Here is a 9,071-nt window from a genome sequence, read left to right on the forward strand (position 1 = left end):
ATTAGCCTTTTATTATATAGGATACATGTGCTCATTCATTTACATATTGCCTACAGCTTCCTTTTGTACTATAATGTCAGAGTTGTATAGTTGTGACTGAGACTATATATTTGTCAAAGCCAAAAATATTAGTATTTGTCCCTTAACAAAAAGTTTGTATATTTATATTCCAGTGCATTCCTTCTTAAGCATTTACCTATTTAAACATATATATAATATATGTTTTTTCAGTAAAACATATCCCTTTTATTTCTCTATTACAGTAGACTATGATAGACTTTTTCAATGTTTGTTCAGTATGCTTATAGTATGTGTGAATTTCAAAAGACTCAACAAAACAAAAAAAACCCTACTAGATCTAATAAATGAATTTGGCAAAGTAGCAGAATACAAAATTAAAATTTAGAAATTGGTGGCATTCTCATACATCAATAATGAACTATCAGAAAGAGAAATTAAGAAAACAATGTCATTTACTATTGCAACAAAAAACAACAACAAGTTATCTTGAAATAAATTTAACCAAGGAGATAAAAGACCTGTACTTTAAATATTATAGGATAACAAAGGAAGAAATTGAGGAAGATACAAATAAATCGAAGCATATATCAGGTTAGTGGATTGTAAGAATTAACATCATTAAAATGTCCATACTACCCAAAGCAATCTATAGATTCCATGCAATTTCTATTAAAATATCAAAGGCATATCTCACAGTACTAGAACAAATATTCCAAAAATTTATATGGCAAAAAAAAAAAAAAATAGAGCCCGAATAGCCTAAGTTAGTGGTCCGCAAACTGCGGCTCGGCAAACCGCGGCTCGCGAGCCCCATGTGGTTCTTTGGCCCCTTGAGTGTGGCTCTTCCACAAAATACCAACTTCTGTGCATGGGCTACAAAGTTTCAATCGCACTGTACATGCGCGCCCACACGTGGTATTTTGTGGAAGACCCACACTGAAGGGGCCAAAGAGTGCATGTGTCTCGTGAGCCGTGGTTTGCAGACCACGGGCCTAAGTAATCTTGAGAAAAAAGAACAAAGTTAGAGTTATCACACTACCTAATATAAAACTATAATGCAAGGAAGTTGTAATCAGAACAGCCTGGTATTGGCATAAGAACAGGCATACAGATCAATGGAACAGAACGAAGACCCCAGAAATTTACCCATGCCATTATAGTCAATTAATATTTGATGAAGGAGGCAAGAGCATGCAATGAAGTAAAGATAATCTCTTCAATAAATGATGCTGGAAAAATTGGACAGGTAGACACATAAAAAGTGAAGCTAGAACATCAACTTACACCATACACAAGAATAAACTCAAAATGGATAAAAGACTTAAATATAAATAGTGAAGCCATAAATATTCTAGAAGAAAACATAGGCAGTAAAATCTCAGACATCTTTCATAGCAATATTTTTTCCAATATATCTCTTCAGGAAATGGAAACAAAGAAAAATATTAACAAATGGGACTACATCAAACTAAAAAGCTTTTGCACAGCAAAAGAAACCATCAACAAAATGAACTAAATTAAAAAATAAAGTAAATATGGGTGTAGGAAAATAAAAAGTATCTATATATATAAAAGCCTAAGTGACCGAATGACTGAACGACCGGTTGACCAGTCGCTATAACATGCATTGATCACCAGGAGATAGATGTTCAATCATAGGATTGGGCTCCCTCCTGTCTGGATCGGGCCTGCCAAGATCGGGCCGAAACTGGCTATCCAAAACCCCCGAGGGGTCCTGGATTGCAAGAGGGTGCAGGCCAGGCCAAGAGACTCCACCGGTGCACAAATTCATGCACTGGGCCTCTAGTATGTCTTTAATAAGGGGTTAATTTCCAAAATATTTAAAGAACTTATACAACTCAACACCAGGAAGACAACCCAAATAAAAAATTATCAAAGGCCCTGACTAGACACTTCTCCGAAAAGATCATACAGATGGCCAGTAGACATGAAAAAGTGCCAAGGTCACTAATCATCAGAGAGATGCAAATTAAAACCACAATGAAATATCATCTCACACCTTTAAGAATGGCTATCTTCAATAAATCAACGAACAACAAGTTCTGGTGAGGATGTGGAGAAAAGGGAACCCTAGTGTACTATTGGTAGGAATGCTGATCCATACAGCTAATATGGAAAGCAGTATGGAGTTTCCTCAAAATATTAAAAAATGGAACTACCTTTTGAGACAGTAATCCCACTTCTGGGACTATATCCTAAGAAACCCAAAACAATAACTTGTAAAAAACATATTTGCCCCTATGTTTATATGTTTATTTTGCAGTATTATTTACAACTAGAGGCCCGATGCACAAAAGTCATGCAAGGGGCTTGGCCCTCACAGCTGCGCGGTGGCTGCCTCAATCCTTGCAGCCCCAGCTTCTTCCAGAAGGTCATTCGGCTGTCCGGTCCAATTAGCATATTATGCTTTTATTATTATAGATAGCCAAGATCTGGAAACATCTCAAGTGTCTCTCAATAAATAAGTGGATAAAAAAGCAGTGGTACATTTACACAATGGCATACTACTCCACTGTAAAAAAAAAAAAAAAAAGGTATCTTACCTTTTGCAATAGCATGGATGGACCTGGATATTATTACGGTCAGTGAAATATGCCAGTCAGAGAAAGACAAATTCCAAATGATCTCTTATATGTGGAACCTAAAGAACAAAATAAACTGACAAACAAAATAGAAACAGAGGCATGGATACATGAAAGACTGAGAGCTGTCAGAGGGGACGAGGGTTGGGGGACTGGATCAAAGAAGTTGAAGATATAAGTAAAAAATATATACATATCTCACATAAACACAGACATCAGTGTGGTGATGGTGAAAGGGAAAAGGAATGGGGGGTAGGTGTAGGTGGACCTGTGGGTAGAAAACAGGTACCAAAGGAGGTTTTTGAAAAAAAATTATTTTATTGTTACAAGTATTACAGATGTCCCCTGTTTTTTCCCATTTACCCCTCCACCTCACACCCACCCGCCAGGCCTTCAACACACTACTGTGGTGTCCATCCATTATGTATATATGCATATTAGTTCTTTGACTAATATCTTCCCAACCCTTCCCTTCCCTCTGAGATTCATCAGTCTGTTCCATGCTTCTATTTCTCTGGATCTGTTTTGTTCATCAGTTTATTTTGTTCATTAGATTCCACATATGAGTGAGATCACATGATACTTTTCTTTCTCTGACTGGCTTATTTTACTTAGCATATTACTCTCCAGGTCCATCCATGCTGTCTCAAAGGTAAGAGATCCTTCTTTTTTATAGCTGGGTAGTATTCCATTGTTTAAATGTACCACAACTTTTTTTCCCACTCATCTACTGATGGGCTCTTGGGCTGTTTCCAGGTATTAGCTATTGTAATTAATGCTGCTAACTTAAGTGTGTATATATTCTTCCTGATTGAATTTCCAGGATTCTTAGGATATATTCCTAGAAGTGGAATCACTGGGTAAATTGGAAGATACATTTTTAATTTTTGAGTGAACTCCAGTTTTTCATATGGCTGCACCAGTCTGCATTACCACCAGCAGTGTACTAGGGTTCCTCTTTCTCCACATCTTCGCCAGCACTTGTAGTTTGTTGATTTGTTGATGGTATGATGGTAGGTGGCCATTCTGACAGGTGTGAGCTGAAACATCATTATTATTTTAATTTGCATCTCTCTGATGATTAGTGACTTTGAACATTTTTTCATATGTCTATTGAATTTTGTAAATTTGGATGTTCATGTCCTTCCTCAGACTTAGGATGATTTTAGTTCTTCGAATAAGCTCTCGGTCCATTTCTTTCTCTCCTTCTGGAACTTCCATAATTTGTATTTTAGTCTACATGATGCTGTTCCATAAATCTCTAGTCTTCCTTTTCTTATCTTTATTTTCTTTTTACTCGTGTGTCTAGAACATTTTGAATGACCTTATTCAAATTTACTGATTATTCTTCTGCTTGATCAAGTCTGCTGTCAACCCCAAATAAAAATGTTCATTTTAGTTATTGTAGTCTTTGGCTCCAGAATTTTCATTTGGTCCTTTTTAATAGTTTTTATCGCTTTGTTGTTAATCTTATTTTGTTCATGTGCCATTTCTTGATTTATTTTAGTTGTTTGTTCTTTCTTAAATCATTGAGCTTCTTTAAGACAGTTATTGTGAGTTTTGTTTTGTTTTTTTATTAGTAATTCATAGGTATCCATCTCTTCAGAGGTGGTTTATGGAGATTGAAATTTTGTGGGGTTTTTTTTTCTCTTTTATTTGGCTATGCTCTCTCTTTCTTCATATGCCTTTTGATATTTTTAAATGAGTTTATGCATTTCAAAATAGTTACTTCTCTCAGTCTTTACAGATTGGCTTTCTGCAGGGGAGGATCTTTTTAACTATCAATCTGGCTAGAGATTCGGGATGCCTCTGAAACCTTTGGGGAGGGAGGGCAATACAACTTCTCTGGGCTTATGCATGTAATGTTCCAATCAGAGAGGATTGTCCATTTCTTTTCCAGAAGCTCACAATCTGTGTCTGTCAGCAGTATTTCAGTTTCTCTTGGGCTACAGTGGGAAGCCACCCCACTCTTCTTTGTGCTCCATGTCCTCCAGGCATTTAAAGTATGCTGGCTGCCCAGAACTTGAATCAGGTGGAACAGGTATAATTTCTTTGTGCAGATCTCCAAAAAGTCAGAAACACTAAACACACGCTTCCCTATTCTCTCTCCCTTTTGTGGGAGAAGCCATAAGTTGGGTGCCTCCTCTAAATCATGCTGAACTGTACCAACCTCTGTCGACGGTACTGTAAGTCCTCTCTTGCCACACAAGCTGCCCACACTCCCCTTTGCTTTTAGCAGCCCCCAGATATCCAAACTATACCAATTCCATTAGCACCCCAGGTCAGCCTTCATTCAGCCTTCACAAATCATTCCCTCAGACAGCCTTCTAAAAAGCTAAAATGTTGGACACACATTCTACTCTTCTCTTTTCTCCTCAAGGGAGAAGCCACAAGCCAGTTTGGGACTGGGAAAAATTCAAATAAAGAGAAAAGGTTCTACTAAGTTCAATGTGATAATTCCCAGCTTTCCACTTGATTGTGGTATTGCAACTTTTTAACAGTTTTCTGCAGTTATCATAAAAGTATTTTGACCTGTGTATTATTCTTAAGTCAGTCTCTTGTTGAGTGATAATGAGCTAGGGCTATGAAATCTGCCATTTTGCTGACATTACTCCTCCCACATGATATACTTTTAAAAGTATAATTAAATTGGCAATACACAAAAGCAAACACTTTCACTCACTCATGATTAATTCTCCATTGTAATTTCTAGGTGGTGGAAATAAAGGTAATTTTATTTCCTACTATATTTTTGTATTTTAACAGGATTATTTTGTTACTTTTCAAACAGAATAAAACTATTTCAGGTAATCTAATATTATACTGGATATCAAAATGAATTTCTATCCCCCCCAAAAAAATACTGTACCCACAGTCTTCCCATATAAGTTTACATATATGAAACACTATAATTTCAGTTGTCCCTGAAACATTTTCTCTTGTACTCCATATCTATTATGCCAGGAAGTTATATTGACTATGCATTTACAATCCTATATAATAAAAGGCTAATATGCAAAAAGGCTGAATGGCAAAACAACCGAACAACCAAACAATCAGTTGCTATGATGTGTGCTGACCACCAGGGGCATGTGTGAAACATGGCGGGTGTTGGCGGCGGTGGGATGGTGGAGTAGGTGAGTGGGGACACCAGGCCAAGGCGGGGCACTGGTAGCTGTCATTCATTGTCATCAGGGCAAGCCTCTGGTGGTTACTGAAAATTCTTTGCTCCCACGTGCTGCAGTCCAGCCCTGAGCTTGCACCTGCTGCCGGCACTGGCCCTGCTCACACCCACTGCCAGTGCCAGAGCCGCCATTTGCACCCACTGTCAGTGCCTGGCGCCGGTCCCAATCATTCGGCTCCATCAGTGGGTGCAAGTGGTGGCTGCCAGCCCTGATCGCCCCTGAGGGCTTCTCCACCTCCCCCTGCTCCTGAGGGGTGATCAGGGCAGCAGCTGCTGCTTGCACCCACTAATGACACCGGCCCCAATGGGTTTGCACCATCAGCAGGAGCAGGGCCGGCGCTGTCAGTGCATGGGAGCTGTGGCAGCTGGAGTGGGGCTGCCGGCAGACAGGGGACCAGGGCCATGGCTGGAGGGGCCGGGCAGGGGTGCAGAGGATAGGCTGAGACCCACCCCTGTGCCTACCACAGCCTCATGGCCCACAGTTCCTTTCAAGGTGCACGGATTCATGCACCTGGTCCCTAGTGTATCTGTAATACAACCAATTCCTACTGCCACCACTGCTACTATCCTGGTTCAAAACAGCATTATCTCTAGCCCAATTATAGGAATAAGCTCCAAAGAGTACTCTGTGCAGCTAATATTACCTTCCTCTAGATAAGAAAAATATATAGGAAGATGTCCTAAATGAGATCAGGCCTTATAACTTCTTCACCCAAACCCCTGTCTTAATTTGACTCAGTAATAACAAAAGTCCTAATAATGCTCTGTAACTCCTATATAATCCAGACCTCCTTCCTCTCTTAACTTCTATCTTATTACACTCTGACCTTATTCCTCTTCTGTTCCTTGACCATGAGAACACATATTCCACCATATATTTCTTGCTCTAACTATTCTCTCTGCTGGAATGTTTTTCTTCCATATAATCCCTTAGCTCACCTCTTTCAAATATTTGAACAAAATTTACCTTGCCGCCCTGGCTGGTTTGGCTCAGTGGATGGAGTGTCAGCCTGTGGACTGGGGAGTCCCAGGTTCGATTCCAGTCAAGGGCATGTACCTTGGTTGCAGGCACATCCCCAGGGGGGGGGGGGGGTGTGCAGGACGCAGCTGATCAATGTTTCTCTCTCATTGATGTTTCTAACTCTCTATCCCTCTCCCTTCCTCTCTGTAAAAAATCAATAAAATATATTTAAAAAAATTTACCTTGCCAAGGAGGCTGACTCATAAATCCCCATGTATTACTGCACATTGCACCCAACTCAGGACCCCAGTTTGGTTTACCCGGGTCTATTTTTTCTTCATTTCATAGAAAAAAATCCACTTACTAGTATATTATTAGCACTAATGAAAGTAGCAGGTAGCACACTGTATATGCAATCCTATTTTGAACTTTGAATTTATTTGCATTATTTTAAGACAAATTTAGACTATAAATGGTGTTTTATTTTAAGAGTAAATTAGTTTGCCGAAACCGGTTTGGCTCAGTGGATAGAGCGTCGGCCTGCGGACTGAAAGGTCCCAGGTTCGATTCCGGTCAAGGGCATGTACCTGGGTTTCGGGCACATCCCCAGTAGGAGATGTGCAGGAGGCAGCTTATCGATGTTTCTCTCTCATCGATGTTTCTGACTCTCTATCTCTCTCCCTTCCTCTCTGTAAAAAATCAATAAAATATATTTTTTTTAAAAAAAGAGTAAATTAGTTTGTAGTCATTGTGTTTATCACATATGATAAGATGATAATGAGCAAACATGTATTTATAACTGCTGCATTGCAGTGGACATGAACCAGTCAGAAAATGTAATGTCTGTAAATAATCACTAAGGATATACCAGTGTCTATAAGCTAAGTAGCCTCCTGTGGTAGAAAAATACCAGTTGGTGGTTTAAAATATTATCTCTGTTGCTGTAGCTGGTTTTGCTCAGTGGATAGTGTGTTGGCCTGAGAACTGAAGGGTCCAGGGTCCAATTTTGGTCAAGGGCACATGTTCGGGTAGTGGGCTCAAACCCCAGTAGGGGTGGTGCAGGAGGCAGCCCATCAATGATTCTCTCTCATCATTGATGTTTCTCTCTCGCTCTCCCTCTCCCTTCCTCTCTAAAATCAATAAAAATATATTTTAAAAAATATCATCTCTGCTAATAAGTCACCAAGATTATCATCCATATGGGAACATGTAAGTTTTGAAGTATCTGATAAAATATTCTAGCCAATTCTTTATTTCTTGAATACCTGTATCTTTCAGATACTCTTATTCTGATTCTTGTGACAGTAAGTTGATGTGTCTCGGTTTTGAAAGAAAGAAAGGAGATATTCATCAAACATCTACAACATCAATTTTTTAAAATAAATAATTCATTCAGCAGACCCATTGACTACCTAGTATGTGGTAGTTTATGGGAATTAAAACTTGAACTATTGAGACAAATAAGAATGCTGGTTCAATTAGGGAGCTCATGAGATAGCAGAGACAGATCAACACAAACCTGATTCTAAAGTAACAAAGGTCTATAATAACAATGTGGATAAAGTAGTAAGGAACCCCAAAATGAACAAATGATAGAATAATGTAATCTTATATAATAAAAGCCTAATATGCTAAGTCTCCAGTTGTCGGATTGCCCATTCAACCAATCAAAGCGTAATATGCTAATAATATGCTAAGGCCACTCAACTGTTCACTATGACGTGTACTGACCACCAGGGGGCAGACAGTCAACCAGTTGACCAGTTGCTATGATGTGCACTGACCACCAGGGGGAAGACGCTCTGACCTGACCGGCAGGTGAGCTTGCTGCTGCTGTCTGGCCGATTGGGACTGAGCAAGACAGGCTGAACATGCCCTGGAGCCCTCCCATGCCCCGCCCCCCCCATGGCCAACCTGCGCATCTCTCCCTGGCCCCAATCATGCATCGGTGGGGTCCTTCGGCCTGGCCTGTGCCTTCTCACAATCCAGGACCCCTCAGGGGATGTTGGAGAGCCAGTTTTGGCCTGATTCTACAGGCCAGGCCAAGGGACCCCACAAATTTGTGCACTGGGCCTCTACTAGACCTATAAACATTTTAAATTTCCCCACAAGATTCCAGAAATAATAATGATAAACAACATTAATATTTTTCTTTGTCATAATTATATTTTCCTTTCTTACGTTAGAATTTGATTGTATACTAATTTGTTTTCATTATCTCATATCTAATAAAAAGAAGGAATGTCATTTACTGACCAAAGCAACTATTGCTCTAGGAGAAGAAAGTACTAAAGTCTACCTA

This window comes from Myotis brandtii, unplaced genomic scaffold (genome assembly GCF_000412655.1).
Source record: "Myotis brandtii unplaced genomic scaffold, ASM41265v1 scaffold159, whole genome shotgun sequence".
Lineage (NCBI taxonomy): Eukaryota > Metazoa > Chordata > Mammalia > Chiroptera > Vespertilionidae > Myotis > Myotis brandtii.